This window comes from Pristiophorus japonicus, chromosome 4 (genome assembly GCF_044704955.1).
Source record: "Pristiophorus japonicus isolate sPriJap1 chromosome 4, sPriJap1.hap1, whole genome shotgun sequence".
Classification (NCBI taxonomy): Eukaryota; Metazoa; Chordata; class Chondrichthyes; family Pristiophoridae; genus Pristiophorus; species Pristiophorus japonicus.
This window is the reverse complement of record NC_091980.1, coordinates 202,978,790-203,002,138: the sequence shown is the minus strand read 5'-3', so window position 1 is coordinate 203,002,138 and position 23,349 is coordinate 202,978,790.

Below are 23,349 nucleotides of genomic sequence, written 5' to 3'. Positions count from 1 at the left end.
CCTCGGGGAGAATTCATTCCTCGGGGAGAGAAGTCAGTCCACGGGGAGAGAAGTCAATCCACGGGGAGAGAAGTCTGTCCTCCGGGAGAGAATTCAGACCTCGCGGAGAGAAGTCAGTCCTCGCGGAGAGAAGTCAGTCCTCGGGGAGAGAAGTCAGTCCTCAGGGAGAAGTCGGTCCTCGGGGAGAGAAGTCAGTCCACGGGGGGAGAAGTCCGTCCTCGGGGAGAGAAGTCAGTCCACAGGGAGAGAAGTCAGTCCTCGGGGAGAGAAGTCAGTCCTCGGGGAGGGAAGTCAGTCCTCGGGGAGAGAAGTCAGTCCACGGGGAGAGAATTCAGTCCACGTCGAGAGAAGACAGCCCTCGGGGAGAGAAGTCAGTCCTCGGGGAGAAGTCAGTCCTCGGGGAGTGAAGTCAGTCCTCGGGGAGTGAGTCAGCCAATGGGGAGGGTGTCAGTCCTCGGGGAGAGACGTCAGTCCTCGGGGAGAGAAGTCAGTCCACGGGGAGAGAAGTCAGTCCATGGGGAGAGAAGTCAGTCCTCCGGGAGAATTCATTCCTCGGGGAGAGAAGTCAGTCCTCGGGGAGAAGTCCGTCCTCGGGGAGAGAAGTCAGTCCACGGGGAGAGAAGTCAATCCACGGGGAGAGAAGTCTGTCCTCCGGGAGAGAATTCAGTCCTCGGGGAGAGAAGTCAGTCCTTGGTGGATAGAAGTCATGTCCTCAGGAGAAGTCGGTCCTCGGGGAGAGAAGTCAGTCCACGGGCGGAGATGTCCGTCCTCGGGGAGAGAAGTCAGTCCAAGGGGAGAGAAGTCAGTCCAAGGGGAGAGAAGTCAGCCCTCGGGGAGAGAAGTCAGTCCTCGGAGGGAGAAGTCAGACCACAGGAAGAGAAGTGAGTCCTCGGGGAGAGACGTCAGTCCACGGGGAGAGAAGTCTGTCCTCGGGGAGAGAATTCAGTCCTCGCGGAAAAGTCAGTCCTCGCGGAGAGAAGTCAGTCCTCGGGGAGAGAAGTCAGTCCTCGAGGAGAGAAGTCAGTTCACGGGGAGAGAAGTCAGTCCACGGGGAGAGAAGTCAGTCCACGGGGAGAGAAGTCAGTCCTCGACCAGAGCAGTCAGTCCTCGGGGAGAGAAGTCAGTCCATGGGGAGAGAAGTCAGTCATCGGGGAGAGAGTCAGTCCTCGGGGAGAGAAGTCACTCCTCGGGGAGAGATGTCAGTCCTCGGGGAGAGATGTCAGTCCTCGGGGAGAGAGGTCAGTCCTCTGGGAGAGGAGTCAGTTCACGGGGAGAGAAGTCAGTTCTCGAGAAGAGCAGTCAGTCCTCGGGGAGTGAAGTCAGTCCACGGGGAGAGAATTCAGTCCACGGGGAGAGAATTCAGTCCACGGGGAGAGAAGTCAGTCCTCGGGGAGAGAAGTCAATCCATGCGGAGAGAAGTCAGTCCTCGGGGAGAGAAGTCAGTCCATGGGGAGAGAAGTCAGTCCTCGGGGAGAGAAGTCAGTCCTCGGGGAGAGAAGTCACTCCTCCGGGAGAGATGTACGTCCTCGGGGAGAGAGGTCGTCCTCGGGGAGAGAGGTCAGTCCTCTGGGAGAGGAGTCAGTCCATGGGGAGAGAAGTCAGTCCACGGGGAGATCAGTCAGTCCTCAGGCAGAGAAGTCAGTCCTCGGGGAGAGAAGTCAGTCCATGGGGAGAGAAGTCAGTCCTCGGGGAGAGAAGTCAGTCCTCGGGGAGAGAAGTCACTCCTCCGGGAGAGATGTACGTCCTCGGGGAGAGAGGTCAGTCCTCGGGGAGAGAGGTCAGTCCTCTGGGAGAGGAGTCAGTCCATGGGGAGAGAAGTCAGTCCACGGGGAGATCAGTCAGTCCTCAGGCAGAGAAGTCAGTCCACGGTGAGAGAAGTCAGTCCTCGGGGAGAGAAGTCAGTTCACGGGGAGAGAAGTCAGTCCTCGGGGAGAGAAGTACGTCCTCGGGGAGGGAAGTCAGTCCTGGGGGGAGACGTCAGTCCTCGGGGAGAGAAGTCAGACTTCGGGGGGGAGTCAGTCCTCGCGGAGAGAAGTCAGTCCTCGGGGAGAGAGTCAGTCCACGGGGAGAGAAGTCGGTCCTCGGGGCGAGAAGTCAGTCCTCGGGAAGAGCAGTCAGTCCACGGGGAGAGAAGTCAGTTCTCGGGGAGAGGAGTCAATCCTCAGGGCGAGAGTCAGTCCTCGGGGAGGGAAGTCAGTCCTCGGGGAGAGAAGTCAGTCCACGGGGAGAGAAGTCAGTCATCGGGGAGAGAGACAGTCCTCGAGGAGAGATGTCACTCCTCGGGGAGAGAAGTCAGTCCTCGGGGAGAGTGGTCAGTCCTCTGGGAGAGCAGTAAGTCCACGGGGAGAGAAGTCAGTCCTCGGGAAGAGCAGTCAGTCCTTGGGGAGTGAAGTCAGTCCGCGGGGAGAGAAGTTAGTCCACGGGGAGAGAAGTCAGTCCTCGGGCAGAGAAGTCAGTCCTCGGGCAGAGAAGCCAGTCCTCGGGGAGAGAAGTCAGTCCATGCGGAGAGAAGTCAGTCCATGCGGAGAGAAGTCAGTCTTCGGGGAGAGAAGTCAGTCCATGGGGAGAGAAGTCAGTCCTTGGGGAGGGAAGTCAGTCCTTGGGGAGAGAAGTCAGTCCTTGGGGAGGGAAGTCAGTCCTCGGGGAGAGAAGTCAGTCCACGGGGAGAGAATTCAGTTCACGTCGAGAAAAGTCAGCCCTCGGGGAGAGAAGTCAGTCCTCGGGGAGAGAAGTCAGTCCTCGGGGAGAAGTCAGTCCTCGGGGAGTGAAGTCAGTCCTCGGGCAGTGAGTCAATCCATGGGGAGGGAGTCAGTCCTCGGGGAGAGACGTCAGTCCTCGGGGAGAGAAGTCAGTCCTCGGGGAGGGAAGTCAGTCCTCGGGGAGAGAAATCAGTCCACGGGGAGAGAAGTCAGTCCACGGGGAGAGAAGTCAGTCAACGGGGATAGTAGTCAGTCCACGGGAAGTGGTCAGTCCTCGAGGAGAGAAGTCAGTCCATGGGGAGAGAAGTCCGTCCTCCGGGAGAATTCAGTCCTCGGGGAGAGAAGTCAGTCCTCGGGGAGAAGTCCGTCCTCGGGGAGAGAAGTCAGTCCACGGGGAGAGAAATCAATCCACGGGGAGAGAAGTCTGTCCTCAGGGAGAGAATTCAGACCTCGCGGAGAGAAGTCAGTCCTCGCGGAGAGAAGTCAGTCCTCGGGGAGAGAAGTCAGTCCTCAAGGAGAAGTCGGTCCTCAGGGAGAGAAGTCAGTCCACGGGGGGAGAAGTCCGTCCTCGGGGAGAGAAGTCAGTAAACGGGGAGAGAAGCCATCCTCGGGGAGAGAAGTCAGTCCACGGGGAGGGAAGTCAGTCCTCGGGGAGAGAAGTCAGTCCACGGGGAGAGAATTCAGTCCACGTCGAGAGAAGACAGCCCTCGGGGAGAGAAGTCAGTCCTCGGGGAGAAGTCAGTCCTCGGGGAGTGAAGTCAGTCCTCGGGGAGTGAGTCAGCCAATGGGGAGGGTGTCAGTCCTCGGGGAGAGACGTCAGTCCTCGGGGAGCGAAGTCAGTCCACGGGGAGAGAAGTCAGTCCTCCGGGAGAATTCATTCCTCGGGGAGAGAAGTCAGTCCTCGGGGAGAAGTCCGTCCTCGGGGAGAGAAGTCAGTCCACGGGGAGAGAAGTCAATCCACGGGGAGAGAAGTCTGTCCTCCGGGAGAGAATTCAGTCCTCGGGGAGAGAAGTCAGTCCTCGGGGAGAGAAGTCATGTCCTCAGGAGAAGTCGGTCCTCGGGGAGAGAAGTCAGTCCACGGGGGGAGATGTCCGTCCTCGGGGAGAGAAGTCAGTCCACGGGGAGAGAAGTCAGTCCTCGGGGAGAGAAGTCAGCCCTCGGGGAGAGAAGTCAGCCCTCGGGGAGAGAAGTCAGTCCTCGGAGGGAGAAGTCAGACCACAGGGAGAGAAGTGAGTCCTCGGGGAGAGACGTCAGTCCATGGGGAGAGAAGTCTGTCCTCGGGGAGAGAATTCAGTCCTCGCGGAAAAGTCAGTCCTCGCGGAGAGAAGTCAGTCCTCGGGGAGAGAAGTCAGTCCTCAGGGAGAAGTCGGTCCTCGGAGAGAGAAGTCAGTCCACGGGGGGAGAAGTCCGTCCTCCGGGAGAGAAGTCAGTCCACGGGGAGAGAAGTCAGTCCACGGGGAGAGAAGTCAGTCAACGGGGATAGTAGTCAGTCCACGGGGAGTGAAGTCAGTCCTCGAGGAGAGCAGTCAGTCCTCGGGGAATGAAGTCAGTCCACGGGGAGAGAAGTCAGTCCTCGGGGAGAGAAGTCAGTCCACGGGGAGAGAAGTCAGTTCTCGGGGAGAGGAGTCAGTCCACGGGGATAGACGTCAGTCCTCGAGTAGAGAAGTCAGTCCTCAGGGAGAGAGTCAGTCCTTGGGGAGGGAAGTCAGTCCTCGTGGAGAGAAGTCAGTCCTCGGGGAGAGAAGCCACTCCTCAGGGAGAAATGTCAGTCCTCGGGGAGAGAAGTCAGTCCACGGGGAGAGAAGTCAGTCATCGGGGAGAGAGACAGTCCTCGAGGAGAGAAGTCACTCCTCGGGGAGAGAAGTCAGTCCTCGGGGAAAGAGGTCAGTCCTCTGGGAGAGCAGTAAGTCCACGGGGAGAGAAGTCAGTCCTCGGGAAGAGCAGTCAGTCCTCGGGGAGTGAAGTCAGTCCGCGGGGAGAGAAGTTAGTCCACGGGGAGAGAAGTCAGTCCTCGGGCAGAGAAGTCAGTCCTCGGGCAGAGAAGTCAGTCCTCGGGGAGAGAAGTCAGTCCATGCGGAGAGAAGTCAGTCCATGCGGAGAGAAGTCAGTCTTCGGGGAGAGAAGTCAGTCCATGGGGAGAGAAGTCAGTCCTTGGGGAGGGAAGTCAGTCCTTGGGGAGAGAAGTCAGTCCTTGGGGAGGGAAGTCAGTCCTCGGGGAGAGAAGTCAGTCCACGGGGAGAGAATTCAGTTCACGTCGAGAAAAGTCAGCCCTCGGGGAGAGAAGTCAGTCCTCGGGGAGAGAAGTCAGTCCTCGGGGAGAAGTCAGTCCTCGGGGAGTGAAGTCAGTCCTCGGGCAGTGAGTCAATCCATGGGGAGGGAGTCAGTCCTCGGGGAGAGACGTCAGTCCTCGGGGAGAGAAGTCAGTCCTCGGGGAGGGAAGTCAGTCCTCGGGGAGAGAAATCAGTCCACAGGGAGAGAAGTCAGTCCACGGGGAGAGAAGTCAGTCAACGGGGATAGTAGTCAGTCCACGGGGAGTGGTCAGTCCTCGAGGAGAGCTGTCAGTCCTCGGGGAAAGAAGTCAGTCCACGGGGAGAGAAGTCAGTCCTCGGGGAGAGAAGTCAGTCCACGGGGAGAGAAGTCAGTTCTCGGGGAGAGGAGTCAGTCCACGGGGATAGACGTCAGTCCTCGAGTAGAGAAGTCAGTCCTCAGGGAGAGAGTCAGTCCTCGGGGAGGGAAGTCAGTCCTCGTGGAGAGAAGTCAGTCCACGGGGAGAGAAGTCAGTCATCGGGGAGAGAGTCAGTCCTCGGGGAGAGAAGCCACTCCTCAGGGAGAAATGTCAGTCCTCGGGGAGAGAGGTCAGTCCTCGGGAAGAGCAGTCAGTCCTCGGGGAGTGAAGTCAGTCCACGGGGAGAGAAGTCAGTCCACGGGGAGAGAAGTCAGTCCTCGGGGAGAGAAGTCAGTCCTCGGGGAGAGAAGTCAGTCCATGGGGAGAGAAGTCAGTTTTCGGGGAGAGAAGTCAGTCCTCGGGGAGAAGCCAGTCCTCGGGGAGTGAAGTCAGTCCTCGGGGAGTGAGTCAGCCAATGGGGAGGGAGTCAGTCCTCGGGGAGAGACGTCAGTCCTCGGGGAGAGAAGTCAGTCCACGGGGAGAGAAGTCAGTCCTCCGGGAGAATTCAGTCCTCGGGGAGAGAAGTCAGTCCTCGGGGAGAAGTCCGTCCTCGGGGAGAGAAGTCAGTCCACGGGGAGAGAAGTCAATCCACGGGGAGAGAAGTCTGTCCTCCGGGAGAGAATTCAGACCTCGCGGAGAGAAGTCAGTCCTCGCGGAGAGAAGTCAGTCCTCGGGGAGAGAAGTCAGTCCTCAAGGAGAAGTCGGTCCTCGGGGAGAGAAGTCAGTCCACGGGGGGAGAAGTCCGTCCTCGGGGAGAGAAGTCAGTAAACGGGGAGAGAAGTCAGTCCTCGGGGAGAGAAGTCAGTCCACGGGGAGGGAAGTCAGTCCTCGGGGAGAGAAGTCAGTCCACGGGGAGAGAATTCAGTCCACGTCGAGAGAAGACAGCCCTCGGGGAGAGAAGTCAGTCCTCGGGGAGAAGTCAGTCCTCGGGGAGTGAAGTCAGTCCTCGGGGAGTGAGTCAGCCAATGGGGAGGGTGTCAGTCCTCGGGGAGAGACGTCAGTCCTCGGGGAGAGAAGTCAGTCCACGGGGAGAGAAGTCAGTCCTCCGGGAGAATTCATTCCTCGGGGAGAGAAGTCAGTCCTCGGGGAGAAGTCCGTCCTCGGGGAGAGAAGTCAGTCCACGGGGAGAGAAGTCAATCCGCGGGGAGAGAAGTCTGTCCTCCGGGAGAGAATTCAGTCCTCGGGGAGAGAAGTCAGTCCTCGGGGAGAGAAGTCATGTCCTCAGGAGAAGTCGGTCCTCGGGGAGAGAAGTCAGTCCACGGGGGGAGATGTCCGTCCTCGGGGAGAGAAGTCAGTCCACGGGGAGAGAAGTCAGTCCTCGGGGAGAGAAGTCAGCCCTCGGGGAGAGAAGTCAGCCCTCGGGGAGAGAAGTCAGTCCTCGGAGGGAGAAGTCAGACCACAGGGAGAGAAGTGAGTCCTCGGGGAGAGACGTCAGTCCATGGGGAGAGAAGTCTGTCCTCGGGGAGAGAATTCAGTCCTCGCGGAAAAGTCAGTCCTCGCGGAGAGAAGTCAGTCCTCGGGGAGAGAAGTCAGTCCTCAGGGAGAAGTCGGTCCTCGGAGAGAGAAGTCAGTCCACGGGGGGAGAAGTCCGTCATCCGGGAGAGAAGTCAGTCCACGGGGAGAGACGTCAGTCCTCGGGGAGAGAAGTCAGTCCACGGGGAGAGAAGTCAGTCCACGGGGAGAGAAGTCAGTCAACGGGGATAGTAGTCAGTCCACGGGGAGTGAAGTCAGTCCTCGAGGAGAGCAGTCAGTCCTCGGGGAATGAAGTCAGTCCACGGGGAGAGAAGTCAGTCCTCGGGGAGAGAAGTCAGTCCACGGGGAGAGAAGTCAGTTCTCGGGGAGAGGAGTCAGTCCACGGGGATAGACGTCAGTCCTCGAGTAGAGAAGTCAGTCCTCAGGGAGAGAGTCAGTCCTTGGGGAGGGAAGTCAGTCCTCGTGGAGAGAAGTCAGTCCTCGGGGAGAGAAGCCACTCCTCAGGGAGAAATGTCAGTCCTCGGGGAGAGAGGTCAGTCCTCGGGAAGAGCAGTCAGTCCTCGGGGAGTGAAGTCAGTCCACGGGGAGAGAAGTCAGTCCACAGGGAGAGAAGTCAGTCCTCGGGGAGAGAAGTCAGTCCTCGGGGAGAGAAGTCAGTCCATGGGGAGAGAAGTCAGTCCACGGGGAGAGAAGTCAGTTCTCGGGGAGAGGAGTCAGTCCACGGGGATAGACGTCAGTCCTCGATGAGAGAAGTCAGTCCTCAGGGAGAGAGTCAGTCCTCGGGGAGGGAAGTCAGTCCTCGGGGAGAGAAGTCAGTCCACGGGGAGAGAAGTCAGTCATCGGGGAGAGAGACAGTCCTCGAGGAGAGAAGTCACTCCTCGGGTAGAGATGTCAGTCCTCGGGGTTGGAGGTCAGTCCTCTGGGAGAGCAGTAAGTCCACGGGGAGAGAAGTCAGTCCTCGGGAAGAGCAGTCAGTCCTCGGGGAGTGAAGTCAGTCCGCGGGGAGAGAAGTTAGTCCACGAGGAGAGAAGTCAGTCCTCGGGCAGAGAAGTCAGTCCTCGGGGAGAGAAGTCAGTCCATGCGGAGAGAAGTCAGTCCATGCGGAGAGAAGTCAGTCTTCGGGGAGAGAAGTCAGTGCATGGGGAGAGAAGTCAGTCCTTGGGGAGGGAAGTCAGTCCTTGGGGAGGGAAGTCAGTCCTTGGGGAGGGAAGTCAGTCCTCGGGGAGAGAAGTCAGTCCACGGGGAGAGAATTCAGTCCACGTCGAGAAAAGTCAGCCCTCGGGGAGGGAAGTCAGTCCTCGGGGAGAGAAGTCAGTCCTCGGGGAGAAGTCAGTCCTCGGGGAGAAGTCAGTCCTCGGGGAGTGAAGTCAGTCCTCGGGCAGTGAGTCAATCCATGGGGAGGGAGTCAGTCCTCGGGGAGAGACGTCAGTCCTCGGGGAGAGAAGTCAGTCCTCAGGGAGAAGTCAGTCCTCGGGGAGAGAAGTCAGTCCTCGGGCAGAAGTCCGTCCTCGGGGAGAGAAGTCAGTCCACAGGGAGAGAAGTCGGTCCACGGGGAGAGAGGTCTGTCCTCCGGGAGAGAAGTCAGTCCACGGGGGGAGAAGTCCGTCCTCGGGGAGAGAATTCAGTCCATGGGGAGAGAAGTCAGTCCTCGGGGAGAGAAGTCAGCCCTCGGGGAGAGAAGTCAGCCCTCGGGGAGAGAAGTCAGTCCTCGGAGGGAGAAGTCAGACCACAGGGAGGGAAGTGAGTCCTCGGGGAGAGACGTCAGTCTTCGGGGAGAGAAGTCAGTCCACGGGGAGAGAAGTCAGTCCACGGGGAGAGAAGTCAGTCCACGGGGAGAGAAGTCAGTCCTCGACCAGAGCAGTCAGTCCTCGGGGAGAGAAGTCAGTCCATGGGGAGAGAAGTCAGTCATCGGGGAGAGAGTCAGTCCTCGGGGAGAGAAGTCACTCCTCGGGGAGAGATGTCAGTCCTCGGGGAGAGATGTCAGTCCTCGGGGAGAGAGGTCAGTCCTCTGGGAGAGGAGTCAGTTCACGGGGAGAGAAGTCAGTTCTCGAGAAGAGCAGTCAGTCCTCGGTGAGTGAAGTCAGTCCACGGGGAGAGAATTCAGTCCACGGGGAGAGAATTCAGTCCACGGGGAGAGAAGTCAGTCCTCGGGGAGAGAAGTCAGTCCATGCGGAGAGAAGTCAGTCCTCGGGGAGAGAAGTCAGTCCATGGGGAGAGAAGTCAGTCCTCGGGGAGAGAAGTCAGTCCTCGGGGAGAGAAGTCAGTCCTCGGGGAGAGAAGTCACTCCTCAGGGAGAGATGTACGTCTTCGGGGAGAGAGGTCAGTCCTCGGGGAGAGAGGTCAGTCCTCTGGGAGAGGAGTCAGTCCATGGGGAGAGAAGTCAGTCCACGGGGAGATCAGTCAGTCCTCAGGCAGAGAAGTCAGTCCATGGTGAGAGAAGTCAGTCCTCGGGGAGAGAAGTCAGTTCACGGGGAGAGAAGTCAGTCCTCGGGGAGAGAAGTACGTCCTCGGGGAGGGAAGTCAGTCCTGGGGGGAGACGTCAGTCCTCGGGGAGAGAAGTCAGACTTCGGGGGGGAGTCAGTCCTCGCGGAGAGAAGTCAGTCCTCGGGGAGAGAGTCAGTCCACCGGGAGAGAAGTCGGTCCTCGGGGAGAGAAGTCAGTCCATGGGGAGAGAAGTCAGTCCACGGGGAGAGAAGTCAGTTCTCGGGGAGAGGAGTCAGTCCACGGGGATAGACGTCAGTCCTCGATGAGAGAAGCCACTCCTCAGGGAGAAATGTCAGTCCTCGGGGAGAGAGGTCAGTCCTCGGGAAGAGCAGTCAGTCCTCGGGGAGTGAAGTCAGTCCACGGGGAGAGAAGTCAGTCCACAGGGAGAGAAGTCAGTCCTCGGGGAGAGAAGTCAGTCCTCGGGGAGAGAAGTCAGTCCATGGGGAGAGAAGTCAGTCCACGGGGAGAGAAGTCAGTTCTCGGGGAGAGGAGTCAGTCCACGGGGATAGACGTCAGTCCTCGATGAGAGAAGTCAGTCCTCAGGGAGAGAGTCAGTCCTCGGGGAGGGAAGTCAGTCCTCGGGGAGAGAAGTCAGTCCACGGGGAGAGAAGTCAGTCATCGGGGAGAGAGACAGTCCTCGAGGAGAGAAGTCACTCCTCGGGTAGAGATGTCAGTCCTCGGGGTTGGAGGTCAGTCCTCTGGGAGAGCAGTAAGTCCACGGGGAGAGAAGTCAGTCCTCGGGAAGAGCAGTCAGTCCTCGGGGAGTGAAGTCAGTCCGCGGGGAGAGAAGTTAGTCCACGAGGAGAGAAGTCAGTCCTCGGGCAGAGAAGTCAGTCCTCGGGGAGAGAAGTCAGTCCATGCGGAGAGAAGTCAGTCCATGCGGAGAGAAGTCAGTCTTCGGGGAGAGAAGTCAGTGCATGGGGAGAGAAGTCAGTCCTTGGGGAGGGAAGTCAGTCCTTGGGGAGGGAAGTCAGTCCTTGGGGAGGGAAGTCAGTCCTCGGGGAGAGAAGTCAGTTCTCGGGGAGAGGAGTCAGTCCACGGGGAGAGAAGTCAGTTCTCGGGGAGAGGAGTCAGTCCACGGGGATAGACGTCAGTCCTCGAGTAGAGAAGTCAGTCCTCAGGGAGAGAGTCAGTCCTTGGGGAGGGAAGTCAGTCCTCGTGGAGAGAAGTCAGTCCTCGGGGAGAGAAGCCACTCCTCAGGGAGAAATGTCAGTCCTCGGGGAGAGAAGTCAGTCCACGGGGAGAGAAGTCAGTCATCGGGGAGAGAGAGACAGTCCTCGAGGAGAGAAGTCACTCCTCGGGGAGAGAAGTCAGTCCTCGGGGAAAGAGGTCAGTCCTCTGGGAGAGCAGTAAGTCCACGGGGAGAGAAGTCAGTCCTCGGGAAGAGCAGTCAGTCCTCGGGGAGTGAAGTCAGTCCGCGGGGAGAGAAGTTAGTCCACGGGGAGAGAAGTCAGTCCTCGGGCAGAGAAGTCAGTCCTCGGGCAGAGAAGTCAGTCCTCGGGGAGAGAAGTCAGTCCATGCGGAGAGAAGTCAGTCCATGCGGAGAGAAGTCAGTCTTCGGGGAGAGAAGTCAGTCCATGGGGAGAGAAGTCAGTCCTTGGGGAGGGAAGTCAGTCCTTGGGGAGAGAAGTCAGTCCTTGGGGAGGGAAGTCAGTCCTCGGGGAGAGAAGTCAGTCCACGGGGAGAGAATTCAGTTCACGTCGAGAAAAGTCAGCCCTCGGGGAGAGAAGTCAGTCCTCGGGGAGAGAAGTCAGTCCTCGGGGAGAAGTCAGTCCTCGGGGAGTGAAGTCAGTCCTCGGGCAGTGAGTCAATCCATGGGGAGGGAGTCAGTCCTCGGGGAGAGACGTCAGTCCTCGGGGAGAGAAGTCAGTCCTCGGGGAGGGAAGTCAGTCCTCGGGGAGAGAAATCAGTCCACGGGGAGAGAAGTCAGTCCACGGGGAGAGAAGTCAGTCAACGGGGATAGTAGTCAGTCCACGGGGAGTGGTCAGTCCTCGAGGAGAGCTGTCAGTCCTCGGGGAAAGAAGTCAGTCCACGGGGAGAGAAGTCAGTCCTCGGGGAGAGAAGTCAGTCCACGGGGAGAGAAGTCAGTTCTCGGGGAGAGGAGTCAGTCCACGGGGATAGACGTCAGTCCTCGAGTAGAGAAGTCAGTCCTCAGGGAGAGAGTCAGTCCTCGGGGAGGGAAGTCAGTCCTCGTGGAGAGAAGTCAGTCCACGGGGAGAGAAGTCAGTCATCGGGGAGAGAGTCAGTCCTCGGGGAGAGAAGCCACTCCTCAGGGAGAAATGTCAGTCCTCGGGGAGAGAGGTCAGTCCTCGGGAAGAGCAGTCAGTCCTCGGGGAGTGAAGTCAGTCCACGGGGAGAGAAGTCAGTCCACGGGGAGAGAAGTCAGTCCTCGGGGAGAGAAGTCAGTCCTCGGGGAGAGAAGTCAGTCCAAGGGGAGAGAAGTCAGTTTTCGGGGAGAGAAGTCAGTCCTCGGGGAGAAGCCAGTCCTCGGGGAGTGAAGTCAGTCCTCGGGGAGTGAGTCAGCCAATGGGGGGGAGTCAGTCCTCGGGGAGAGACGTCAGTCCTCGGGGAGAGAAGTCAGTCCACGGGGAGAGAAGTCAGTCCTCCGGGAGAATTCAGTCCTCGGGGAGAGAAGTCAGTCCTCGGGGAGAAGTCCGTCCTCGGGGAGAGAAGTCAGTCCACGGGGAGAGAAGTCAATCCACGGGGAGAGAAGTCTGTCCTCCGGGAGAGAATTCAGACCTCGCGGAGAGAAGTCAGTCCTCGCGGAGAGAAGTCAGTCCTCGGGGAGAGAAGTCAGTCCTCAAGGAGAAGTCGGTCCTCGGGGAGAGAAGTCAGTCCACGGGGGGAGAAGTCCGTCCTCGGGGAGAGAAGTCAGTAAACGGGGAGAGAAGTCAGTCCTCGGGGAGAGAAGTCAGTCCACGGGGAGGGAAGTCAGTCCTCGGGGAGAGAAGTCAGTCCACGGGGAGAGAATTCAGTCCACGTCGAGAGAAGACAGCCCTCGGGGAGAGAAGTCAGTCCTCGGGGAGAAGTCAGTCCTCGGGGAGTGAAGTCAGTCCTCGGGGAGTGAGTCAGCCAATGGGGAGGGTGTCAGTCCTCGGGGAGAGACGTCAGTCCTCGGGGAGAGAAGTCAGTCCACGGGGAGAGAAGTCAGTCCTCCGGGAGAATTCATTCCTCGGGGAGAGAAGTCAGTCCTCGGGGAGAAGTCCGTCCTCGGGGAGAGAAGTCAGTCCACGGGGAGAGAAGTCAATCCACGGGGAGAGAAGTCTGTCCTCCGGGAGAGAATTCAGTCCTCGGGGAGAGAAGTCAGTCCTCGGGGAGAGAAGTCATGTCCTCAGGAGAAGTCGGTCCTCGGGGAGAGAAGTCAGTCCACGGGGGGAGATGTCCGTCCTCGGGGAGAGAAGTCAGTCCACGGGGAGAGAAGTCAGTCCTCGGGGAGAGAAGTCAGCCCTCGGGGAGAGAAGTCAGCCCTCGGGGAGAGAAGTCAGTCCTCGGAGGGAGAAATCAGACCACAGGGAGAGAAGTGAGTCCTCGGGGAGAGACGTCAGTCCATGGGGAGAGAAGTCTGTCCTCGGGGAGAGAATTCAGTCCTCGCGGAAAAGTCAGTCCTCGCGGAGAGAAGTCAGTCCTCGGGGAGAGAAGTCAGTCCTCAGGGAGAAGTCGGTCCTCGGAGAGAGAAGTCAGTCCACGGGGGGAGAAGTCCGTCCTCCGGGAGAGAAGTCAGTCCACGGGGAGAGACGTCAGTCCTCGGGGAGAGAAGTCAGTCCACGGGGAGAGAAGTCAGTCCACGGGGAGAGAAGTCAGTCAACGGGGATAGTAGTCAGTCCACGGGGAGTGAAGTCAGTCCTCGAGGAGAGCAGTCAGTCCTCGGGGAATGAAGTCAGTCCACGGGGAGAGAAGTCAGTCCTCGGGGAGAGAAGTCAGTCCACGGGGAGAGAAGTCAGTTCTCGGGGAGAGGAGTCAGTCCACGGGGATAGACGTCAGTCCTCGAGTAGAGAAGTCAGTCCTCAGGGAGAGAGTCAGTCCTTGGGGAGGGAAGTCAGTCCTCGTGGAGAGAAGTCAGTCCTCGGGGAGAGAAGCCACTCCTCAGGGAGAAATGTCAGTCCTCGGGGAGAGAGGTCAGTCCTCGGGAAGAGCAGTCAGTCCTCGGGGAGTGAAGTCAGTCCACGGGGAGAGAAGTCAGTCCACAGGGAGAGAAGTCAGTCCTCGGGGAGAGAAGTCAGTCCTCGGGGCGAGAAGTCAGTCCATGGGGAGAGAAGTCAGTCCACGGGGAGAGAAGTCAGTTCTCGGGGAGAGGAGTCAGTCCACGGGGATAGACGTCAGTCCTCGATGAGAGAAGTCAGTCCTCAGGGAGAGAGTCAGTCCTCGGGGAGGGAAGTCAGTCCTCGGGGAGAGAAGTCAGTCCACGGGGAGAGAAGTCAGTCATCGGGGAGAGAGACAGTCCTCGAGGAGAGAAGTCACTCCTCGGGTAGAGATGTCAGTCCTCGGGGTTGGAGGTCAGTCCTCTGGGAGAGCAGTAAGTCCACGGGGAGAGAAGTCAGTCCTCGGGAAGAGCAGTCAGTCCTCGGGGAGTGAAGTCAGTCCGCGGGGAGAGAAGTTAGTCCACGAGGAGAGAAGTCAGTCCTCGGGCAGAGAAGTCAGTCCTCGGGGAGAGAAGTCAGTCCATGCGGAGAGAAGTCAGTCCATGCGGAGAGAAGTCAGTCTTCGGGGAGAGAAGTCAGTGCATGGGGAGAGAAGTCAGTCCTTGGGGAGGGAAGTCAGTCCTTGGGGAGGGAAGTCAGTCCTTGGGGAGGGAAGTCAGTCCTCGGGGAGAGAAGTCAGTCCACGGGGAGAGAATTCAGTCCACGTCGAGAAAAGTCAGCCCTCGGGGAGGGAAGTCAGTCCTCGGGGAGAGAAGTCAGTCCTCGGGGAGAAGTCAGTCCTCGGGGAGAAGTCAGTCCTCGGGGAGTGAAGTCAGTCCTCGGGCAGTGAGTCAATCCATGGGGAGGGAGTCAGTCCTCGGGGAGAGACGTCAGTCCTCGGGGAGAGAAGTCAGTCCTCAGGGAGAAGTCAGTCCTCGGGGAGAGAAGTCAGTCCTCGGGCAGAAGTCCGTCCTCGGGGAGAGAAGTCAGTCCACAGGGAGAGAAGTCGGTCCACGGGGAGAGAGGTCTGTCCTCCGGGAGAGAAGTCAGTCCACGGGGGGAGAAGTCCGTCCTCGGGGAGAGAATTCAGTCCATGGGGAGAGAAGTCAGTCCTCGGGGAGAGAAGTCAGCCCTCGGGGAGAGAAGTCAGCCCTCGGGGAGAGAAGTCAGTCCTCGGAGGGAGAAGTCAGACCACAGGGAGGGAAGTGAGTCCTCGGGGAGAGACGTCAGTCTTCGGGGAGAGAAGTCAGTCCACGGGGAGAGAAGTCAGTCCACGGGGAGAGAAGTCAGTCCACGGGGAGAGAAGTCAGTCCTCGACCAGAGCAGTCAGTCCTCGGGGAGAGAAGTCAGTCCATGGGGAGAGAAGTCAGTCATCGGGGAGAGAGTCAGTCCTCGGGGAGAGAAGTCACTCCTCGGGGAGAGATGTCAGTCCTCGGGGAGAGATGTCAGTCCTCGGGGAGAGAGGTCAGTCCTCTGGGAGAGGAGTCAGTTCACGGGGAGAGAAGTCAGTTCTCGAGAAGAGCAGTCAGTCCTCGGGGAGTGAAGTCAGTCCACGGGGAGAGAATTCAGTCCACGGGGAGAGAATTCAGTCCACGGGGAGAGAAGTCAGTCCTCGGGGAGAGAAGTCAGTCCATGCGGAGAGAAGTCAGTCCTCGGGGAGAGAAGTCAGTCCATGGGGAGAGAAGTCAGTCCTCGGGGAGAGAAGTCAGTCCTCGGGGAGAGAAGTCAGTCCTCGGGGAGAGAAGTCACTCCTCAGGGAGAGATGTACGTCTTCGGGGAGAGAGGTCAGTCCTCGGGGAGAGAGGTCAGTCCTCTGGGAGAGGAGTCAGTCCATGGGGAGAGAAGTCAGTCCACGGGGAGATCAGTCAGTCCTCAGGCAGAGAAGTCAGTCCATGGTGAGAGAAGTCAGTCCTCGGGGAGAGAAGTCAGTTCACGGGGAGAGAATCAGTCCTCGGGGAGAGAAGTACGTCCTCGGGGAGGGAAGTCAGTCCTGGGGTGAGACGTCAGTCCTCGGGGAGAGAAGTCAGACTTCGGGGGGGAGTCAGTCCTCGCGGAGAGAAGTCAGTCCTCGGGGAGAGAGTCAGTCCACCGGGAGAGAAGTCGGTCCTCGGGGAGAGAAGTCAGTCCATGGGGAGAGAAGTCAGTCCACGGGGAGAGAAGTCAGTTCTCGGGGAGAGGAGTCAGTCCACGGGGATAGACGTCAGTCCTCGATGAGAGAAGCCACTCCTCAGGGAGAAATGTCAGTCCTCGGGGAGAGAGGTCAGTCCTCGGGAAGAGCAGTCAGTCCTCGGGGAGTGAAGTCAGTCCACGGGGAGAGAAGTCAGTCCACAGGGAGAGAAGTCAGTCCTCGGGGAGAGAAGTCAGTCCTCGGGGAGAGAAGTCAGTCCATGGGGAGAGAAGTCAGTCCACGGGGAGAGAAGTCAGTTCTCGGGGAGAGGAGTCAGTCCACGGGGATAGACGTCAGTCCTCGATGAGAGAAGTCAGTCCTCAGGGAGAGAGTCAGTCCTCGGGGAGGGAAGTCAGTCCTCGGGGAGAGAAGTCAGTCCACGGGGAGAGAAGTCAGTCATCGGGGAGAGAGACAGTCCTCGAGGAGAGAAGTCACTCCTCGGGTAGAGATGTCAGTCCTCGGGGTTGGAGGTCAGTCCTCTGGGAGAGCAGTAAGTCCACGGGGAGAGAAGTCAGTCCTCGGGAAGAGCAGTCAGTCCTCGGGGAGTGAAGTCAGTCCGCGGGGAGAGAAGTTAGTTCACGAGGAGAGAAGTCAGTCCTCGGGCAGAGAAGTCAGTCCTCGGGGAGAGAAGTCAGTCCATGCGGAGAGAAGTCAGTCCATGCGGAGAGAAGTCAGTCTTCGGGGAGAGAAGTCAGTGCATGGGGAGAGAAGTCAGTCCTTGGGGAGGGAAGTCAGTCCTTGGGGAGGGAAGTCAGTCCTTGGGGAGGGAAGTCAGTCCTCGGGGAGAGAAGTCAGTCCACGGGGAGAGAATTCAGTCCACGTCGAGAAAAGTCAGCCCTCGGGGAGGGAAGTCAGTCCTCGGGGAGAGAAGTCAGTCCTCGGGGAGAAGTCAGTCCTCGGGGAGAAGTCAGTCCTCGGGGAGTGAAGTCAGTCCTCGGGCAGTGAGTCAATCCATGGGGAGGGAGTCAGTCCTCGGGGAGAGACGTCAGTCCTCGGGGAGAGAAGTCAGTCCTCAGGGAGAAGTCAGTCCTCGGGGAGAGAAGTCAGTCCTCGGGCAGAAGTCCGTCCTCGGGGAGAGAAGTCAGTCCACAGGGAGAGAAGTCGGTCCACGGGGAGAGAAGTCTGTCCTCCGGGAGAGAAGTCAGTCCACGGGGGGAGAAGTCCGTCCTCGGGGAGAGAATTCAGTCCATGGGGAGAGAAGTCAGTCCTCGGGGAGAGAAGTCAGCCCTCGGGGAGAGAAGTCAGCCCTCGGGGAGAGAAGTCAGTCCTCGGAGGGAGAAGTCAGACCACAGGGAGGGAAGTGAGTCCTCGGGGAGAGACGTCAGTCTTCGGGGAGAGAAGTCAGTCCACGGGGAGAGAAGTCAGTCCACGGGGAGAGAAGTCAGTCCACGGGGAGAGAAGTCAGTCCTCGACCAGAGCAGTCAGTCCTCGGGGAGAGAAGTCAGTCCATGGGGAGAGAAGTCAGTCATCGGGGAGAGAGTCAGTCCTCGGGGAGAGAAGTCACTCCTCGGGGAGAGATGTCAGTCCTCGGGGAGAGATGTCAGTCCTCGGGGAGAGAGGTCAGTCCTCTGGGAGAGGAGTCAGTTCACGGGGAGAGAAGTCAGTTCTCGAGAAGAGCAGTCAGTCCTCGGGGAGTGAAGTCAGTCCACGGGGAGAGAATTCAGTCCACGGGGAGAGAATTCAGTCCACGGGGAGAGAAGTCAGTCCTCGGGGAGAGAAGTCAGTCCATGCGGAGAGAAGTCAGTCCTCGGGGAGAGAAGTCAGTCCATGGGGAGAGAAGTCAGTCCTCGGGGAGAGAAGTCAGTCCTCGGGGAGAGAAGTCAGTCCTCGGGGAGAGAAGTCACTCCTCAGGGAGAGATGTACGTCTTCGGGGAGAGAGGTCAGTCATCGGGGAGAGAGGTCAGTCCTCTGGGAGAGGAGTCAGTCCATGGGGAGAGAAGTCAGTCCACGGGGAGATCAGTCAGTCCTCAGGCAGAGAAGTCAGTCCATGGTGAGAGAAGTCAGTCCTCGGGGAGAGAAGTCAGTTCACGGGGAGAGAAGTCAGTCCTCGGGGAGAGAAGTACGTCCTCGGGGAGGGAAGTCAGTCCTGGGGGGAGACGTCAGTCCTCGGGGAGAGAAGTCAGACTTCGGGGGGGAGTCAGTCCTCGCGGAGAGAAGTCAGTCCTCGGGGAGAGAGTCAGTCCACCGGGAGAGAAGTCGGTCCTCGGGGCGAGAAGTCAGTCCTCGGGAAGAGCAGTCAGTCCACGGGGAGAGAAGTCAGTCCTCGACCAGAGCAGTCAGTCCTCGGGGAGAGAAGTCAGTCCATGGGGAGAGAAGTCAGTCATCGGGGAGAGAGTCAGTCCTCGGGGAGAGAAGTCACTCCTCGGGGAGAGAAGTCACTCCTCGGGGAGAGATGTCAGTCCTCGGGGAGAGAGGGTAGTCCTCTGGGAGAGGAGTCAGTTCACGGGGAGAGAAGTCAGTTCTCGAGAAGAGCAGTCAGTCCTCGGGGAGTGAAGTCAGTCCACGGGGAGAGAATTCAGTCCACGGGGAGAGAATTCAGTCCACGGGGAGAGAAGTCAGTCCTCGGGGACAGAAGTCAGTCCATGCGGAGAGAAGTCAGTCCTCGGGGAGAGAAGTCAGTCCATGGGGAGAGAAGTCAGTCCTCGGGGAGAGAAGTCAGTCCTCGGGGAGAGAAGTCACTCCTCAGGGAGAGATGTACGTCCTCGGGGAGAGTGGTCAGTCCTCGGGGAGAGAGGTCAGTCCTCTGGGAGAGGAGTCAGTCCATGGGGAGAGAAGTCAGTCCACGGGGAGATCAGTCAGTCCTCAGGCAGAGAAGTCAGTCCACGGTGAGAGAAGTCAGTCCTCGGGGAGAGAAGTCAGTTCACGGGGAGAGAAGTCAGTCCTCGGGGAGAGAAGTACGTCCTCGGGGTGGGAAGTCAGTCCTGGGGGGAGACGTCGGTCCTCGGGGAGAGAAGTCAGACTTCGGGGGGGAGTCAGTCCTCGCGGAGAGAAGTCAGTCCTCGGGGAGAGAGTCAGTCCACGGGGAGAGAAGTCGGTCCTCGGGGCGAGAAGTCAGTTATCGGGGAGAGGAGTCAGTCCTCAGGGAGAGAGTCAGTCCTCGGGGAGGGAAGTCAGTCCTCGGGGAGAGAAGTCAGTCCACGGGGAGAGAAGTCAGTCATCGGGGAGAGAGACAGTCCTCGAGGAGAGAAGTCACTCCTCGGGGAGAGATGTCAGTCCTCGGGGAGAGAGGTCAGTCCTCTGGGAGAGCAGTAAGTCCACGGGGAGAGAAGTCAGTCCTCGGGAAGAGCAGTCAGTCCTCGGGGAGTGAAGTCAGTCCGCGGGGAGAGAAGTTAGTCCACGGGGAGAGAAGTCAGTCCTCGGGCAGAGAAGTCAGTCCTCGGGCAGAGAAGTCAGTCCTCGGGGAGAGAAGTCAGTCCATGCGGAGAGAAGTCAGTCCATGCGGAGAGAAGTCAGTCTTCGGGGAGAGAAGTCAGTACATGGAGAGAGAAGTCAGTCCTTGGGGAGGGAAGTCAGTCCTTGGGGAGGGAAGTCAGTCCTTGGGGAGGGAAGTCAGTCCTCGGGGAGAGAAGTCAGTCCTCAGGGAGAGAGGTCAGTCCTCTGGGAGAGGAGTCAGTCCATGCGGAGAGAAGTCAGTCTTCGGGGAGATCAGTCAGTCCTCAGGCAGATAAGTCAGTCCACGGTGAGAGAAGTCACTCCTCGGGGAGAGATGTCAGTCCTCGGGGAGAGAGGTCAGTCCTCTGGGAGAGCAGTAAGTCCACGGGGAGAGAAGTCAGTCCTCGGGAAGAGCAGTCAGTCTTCGGGGAGAGAGTCAGTCCTCGGGGAGAGAAGTCACTCCTCGGGGAGAGAAGTCACTCCTCGGGGAGAGATGTCAGTCCTCGGGGAGAGAGGGTAGTCCTCTGGGAGAGGAGTCAGTTCACGGGGAGAGAAGTCAGTTCTCGAGAAGAGCAGTCAGTCCTCGGGGAGTGAAGTCAGTCCACGGGGAGAGAATTCAGTCCACGGGGAGAGAATTCAGTCCACGGGGAGAGAAGTCAGTCCTCGGGGACAGAAGTCAGTCCATGCGGAGAGAAGTCAGTCCTCGGGGAGAGAAGTCAGTCCATGGGGAGAGAAGTCAGTCCTCGGGGAGAGAAGTCAGTCCTCGGGGAGAGAAGTCACTCCTCAGGGAGAGATGTACGTCCTCGGGGAGAGTGGTCAGTCCTCGGGGAGAGAGGTCAGTCCTCTGGGAGAGGAGTCAGTCCATGGGGAGAGAAGTCAGTCCACGAGGAGATCAGTCAGTCCTCAGGCAGAGAAGTCAGTCCACGGTGAGAGAAGTCAGTCCTCGGGGAGAGAAGTCAGTTCACGGGGAGAGAAGTCAGTCCTCGGGGAGAGAAGTACGTCCTCGGGGAGGGAAGTCAGTCCTTGGGGGAGACGTCGGTCCTCGGGGAGAGAAGTCATACTTCGGGGGGGAGTCAGTCCTCGCGGAGAGAAGTAAGTCCTCGGGGAGAGATTCAGTCCACGGGGAGAGAAGTCGGTCCTCGGGGCGAGAAGTCAGTTATCGGGGAGAGGAGTCAGTCCTCAGGGAGAGAGTCAGTCCTCGGGGAGGGAAGTCAGTCCTCGGGGAGAGAAGTCAGTCCACGGGGAGAGAAGTCAGTCATCGGGGAGAGAGAGAGTCCTCGAGGAGAGAAGTCACTCCTCGGGGAGAGATGTCAGTCCTCGGGGAGGGAGGTCAGTCCTCTGGGAGAGCAGTAAGTCCACGGGGAGAGAAGTCAGTCCTCGGGAAGAGCAGTCAGTCCTCGGGGAGTGAAGTCAGTCCGCGGGGAGAGAAGTTAGTCCACGGGGAGAGAAGTCAGTCCTCGGGCAGAGAAGTCAGTCCTCGGGCAGAGAAGTCAGTCCTCGGGGACAGAAGTCAGTCCATGCGGAGAGAAGTCAGTCCATGCGGAGAGAAGTCAGTCTTCGGGGAGAGAAGTCAGTCCATGGGGAGAGAAGTCAGTCCTTGGGGAGGGAAGTCAGTCCTTGGGGAGGGAAGTCAGTCCTTGGGGAGGGAAGTCAGTCCTCGGGGAGAGAAGTCAGTCCTCGGGGAGAGAGGTCAGTCCTCTGGGAGAGGAGTCAGTCCATGGGGAGAGAAGTCAGTCCACGGGGAGATCAGTCAGTCCTCAGGCAGAGAAGTCAGTCCACGGTGAGAGAAGTCAGTCCTCGGGGAGAGAAGTCAGTTCACGGGGAGAGAAGTCAGTCCTCGGGGAGAGAAGTACGTCCTCGGGGAGGGAAGTCAGTCCTGGGGGGAGACGTCAGTCCTCGGGGAGAGAAGTCAGACTTCGGGGGGGAGTCAGTCATCGCGGAGAGAAGTCAGTCCTCGGGGAGAGAGTCAGTCCACGGGGAGAGAAGTCGGTCCTCGGGGCGAGAAGTCAGTCCTCGGGAAGAGCAGTCAGTCCACGGGGAGAGAAGTCAGTTCTCGGGGAGAGGAGTCAGTCCTCAGGGAGAGAGTCAGCCCTCGGGGAGGGAAGTCAGTCCTCAGGGAGAGAAGTCAGTCCAGGGGGAGAGAAGTCAGTCATCGGGGAGAGAGACAGTCCTCGAGGAGAGAAGTCACTCCTCGGGGAGAGATGTCAGTCCTCGGGGAGAGAGGTCAGTCCTCTGGGAGAGCAGTAAGTCCACGGGGAGAGAAGTCAGTCCTCGGGAAGAGCAGTCAGTCCTCGGGGAGTGAAGTCAGTCCGCGGGGAGAGAAGTTAGTCCACGGGGAGAGAAGTCAGTCCTCGGGCAGAGAAGTCAGTCCTCGGGCAGAGAAGTCAGTCCTCGGGGAGAGAAGTCAGTCCATGCGGAGAGAAGTCAGTCCATGCGGAGAGAAGTCAGTCTTCGGGGAGAGAAGTCAGTCCATGGGGAGAGAAGTCAGTCCTTGGGGAGGGAAGTCAGTCCTAGGGGAGTGAAGTCAGTCCACGGGGAGAGAAGTCAGTCCTCCGGGAGAATTCATTCCTCGGGGAGAGAAGTCAGTCCTCGGGGAGAAGTCCGTCCTCGGGGAGAGAAGTGAGTCCACGGGGAGAGAAGTCAATCCACGGGGAGAGAAGTCTGTCCTCCGGGAGAGAATTCAGTCCTCGGGGAGAGAAGTCAGTCCTCGGGGAGAGAAGTCAGTCCACGGGGAGAGAAGTCAGTCAACGGGGATAGTAGTCAGTCCACGGGGAGTGAAGTCAGTCCTCGAGGAGAGCAGTCAGTCCTCGGGGAATGAAGTCAGTCCACGGGGAGAGAAGTCAGTCCTCGGGGAGAGAAGTCAGTCCACGGGGAGAGAAGTCAGTTCTCGGGGAGAGGAGTCAGTCCACGGGGATAGACGTCAGTCCTCGAGTAGAGAAGTCAGTCCTCAGGGAGAGAGTCGGTCATCGGGGAGGGAAGTCAGTCCTCGGGGAGAGAGGTCAGTCCTCGGGAAGAGCAGTCAGTCCTCGGGGAGTGAAGTCAGTCCACGGGGAGAGAAGTCAGTCCACGGGGAGAGAAGTCAGTCCACGGGGAGAGAAGTCAGTCCTCGGGGAGAGAAGTCAGTCCTCGGGGAGAGAAGTCAGTCCATGGGGAGAGAAGTCAGTCTTCGGGGAGAGAAGTCAGTCCACGGGGAGAGAAGTCAGTACTCGGGGAGAGGAGTCAGTCCACGGGGATAGACGTCAGTCCTCGATGAGAGAAGTCAGTCCTCAGGGAGAGAGTCAGTCCTCGGGGAGGGAAGTCAGTCCTCGGGGAGAGAAGTCAGTCCACGGGTAGAGAAGTCAGTCATCGGGGAGAGAGACAGTCCTCGAGGAGAGAAGTCACTCCTCGGGTAGAGATGTCAGTCCTCGGGGTTGGAGGTCAGTCCTCTGGGAGAGCAGTAAGTCCACGGGGAGAGAAGTCAGTCCTCGGGAAGAGCAGTCAGTCCTCGGGGAGTGAAGTCAGTCCGCGGGGAGAGAAGTTAGTCCACGAGGAGAGAAGTCAGTCCTCGGGCAGAGAAGTCAGTCCTCGGGGAGAGAAGTCAGTCCATGCGGAGAGAAGTCAGTCCATGCGGAGAGAAGTCAGTCTTCGGGGAGAGAAGTCAGTCCATGGGGAGAGAAGTCAGTCCTTGGGGAGGGAAGTCAGTCCTTGGGGAGGGAAGTCAGTCCTTGGGGCGGGAAGTCAGTCCTCGGGGAGAGAAGTCAGTCCACGGGGAGAGAATTCAGTCCACGTCGAGAAAAGTCAGCCCTCGGGGAGAGAAGTCAGTCCTCGGGGAGAGAAGTCAGTCCTCGGGGAGTGAAGTCAGTCCTCGGGCAGTGAGTCAATCCATGGGGAGGGAGTCAGTCCTCGGGGAGAGACGTCAGTCCTCGGGGAGAGAAGTCAGTCCTCAGGGAGAAGTCAGTCCTCAGGGAGAGAAGTCAGTCCTCGGGCAGAAGTCCGTCCTCGGGGAGAGAAGTCAGTCCACAGGGAGAGAAGTCAGTCCACGGGGAGAGAAGTCAGTCCACGGAGAGAGAAGTCAGTCCTCGACCAGAGCAGTCAGTCCTCGGGGAGAGAAGTCAGTCCATGGGGAGAGAAGTCAGTCATCGGGGAGAGAGTCAGTCCTCGGGGAGAGAAGTCACTCCTCGGGGAGAGATGTCAGTCCTCGGGGAGAGATGTCAGTCCTCGGGGAGAGAGGTCAGTCCTCTGGGAGAGGAGTCAGTTCACGGGGAGAGAAGTCAGTTCTCGAGAAGAGCAGTCAGTCCTCGGGGAGTGAAGTCAGTCCACGGGGAGAGAATTCAGTCCACGGGGAGAGAATTCAGTCCACGGGGAGAGAAGTCAGTCCTCGGGGAGAGAAGT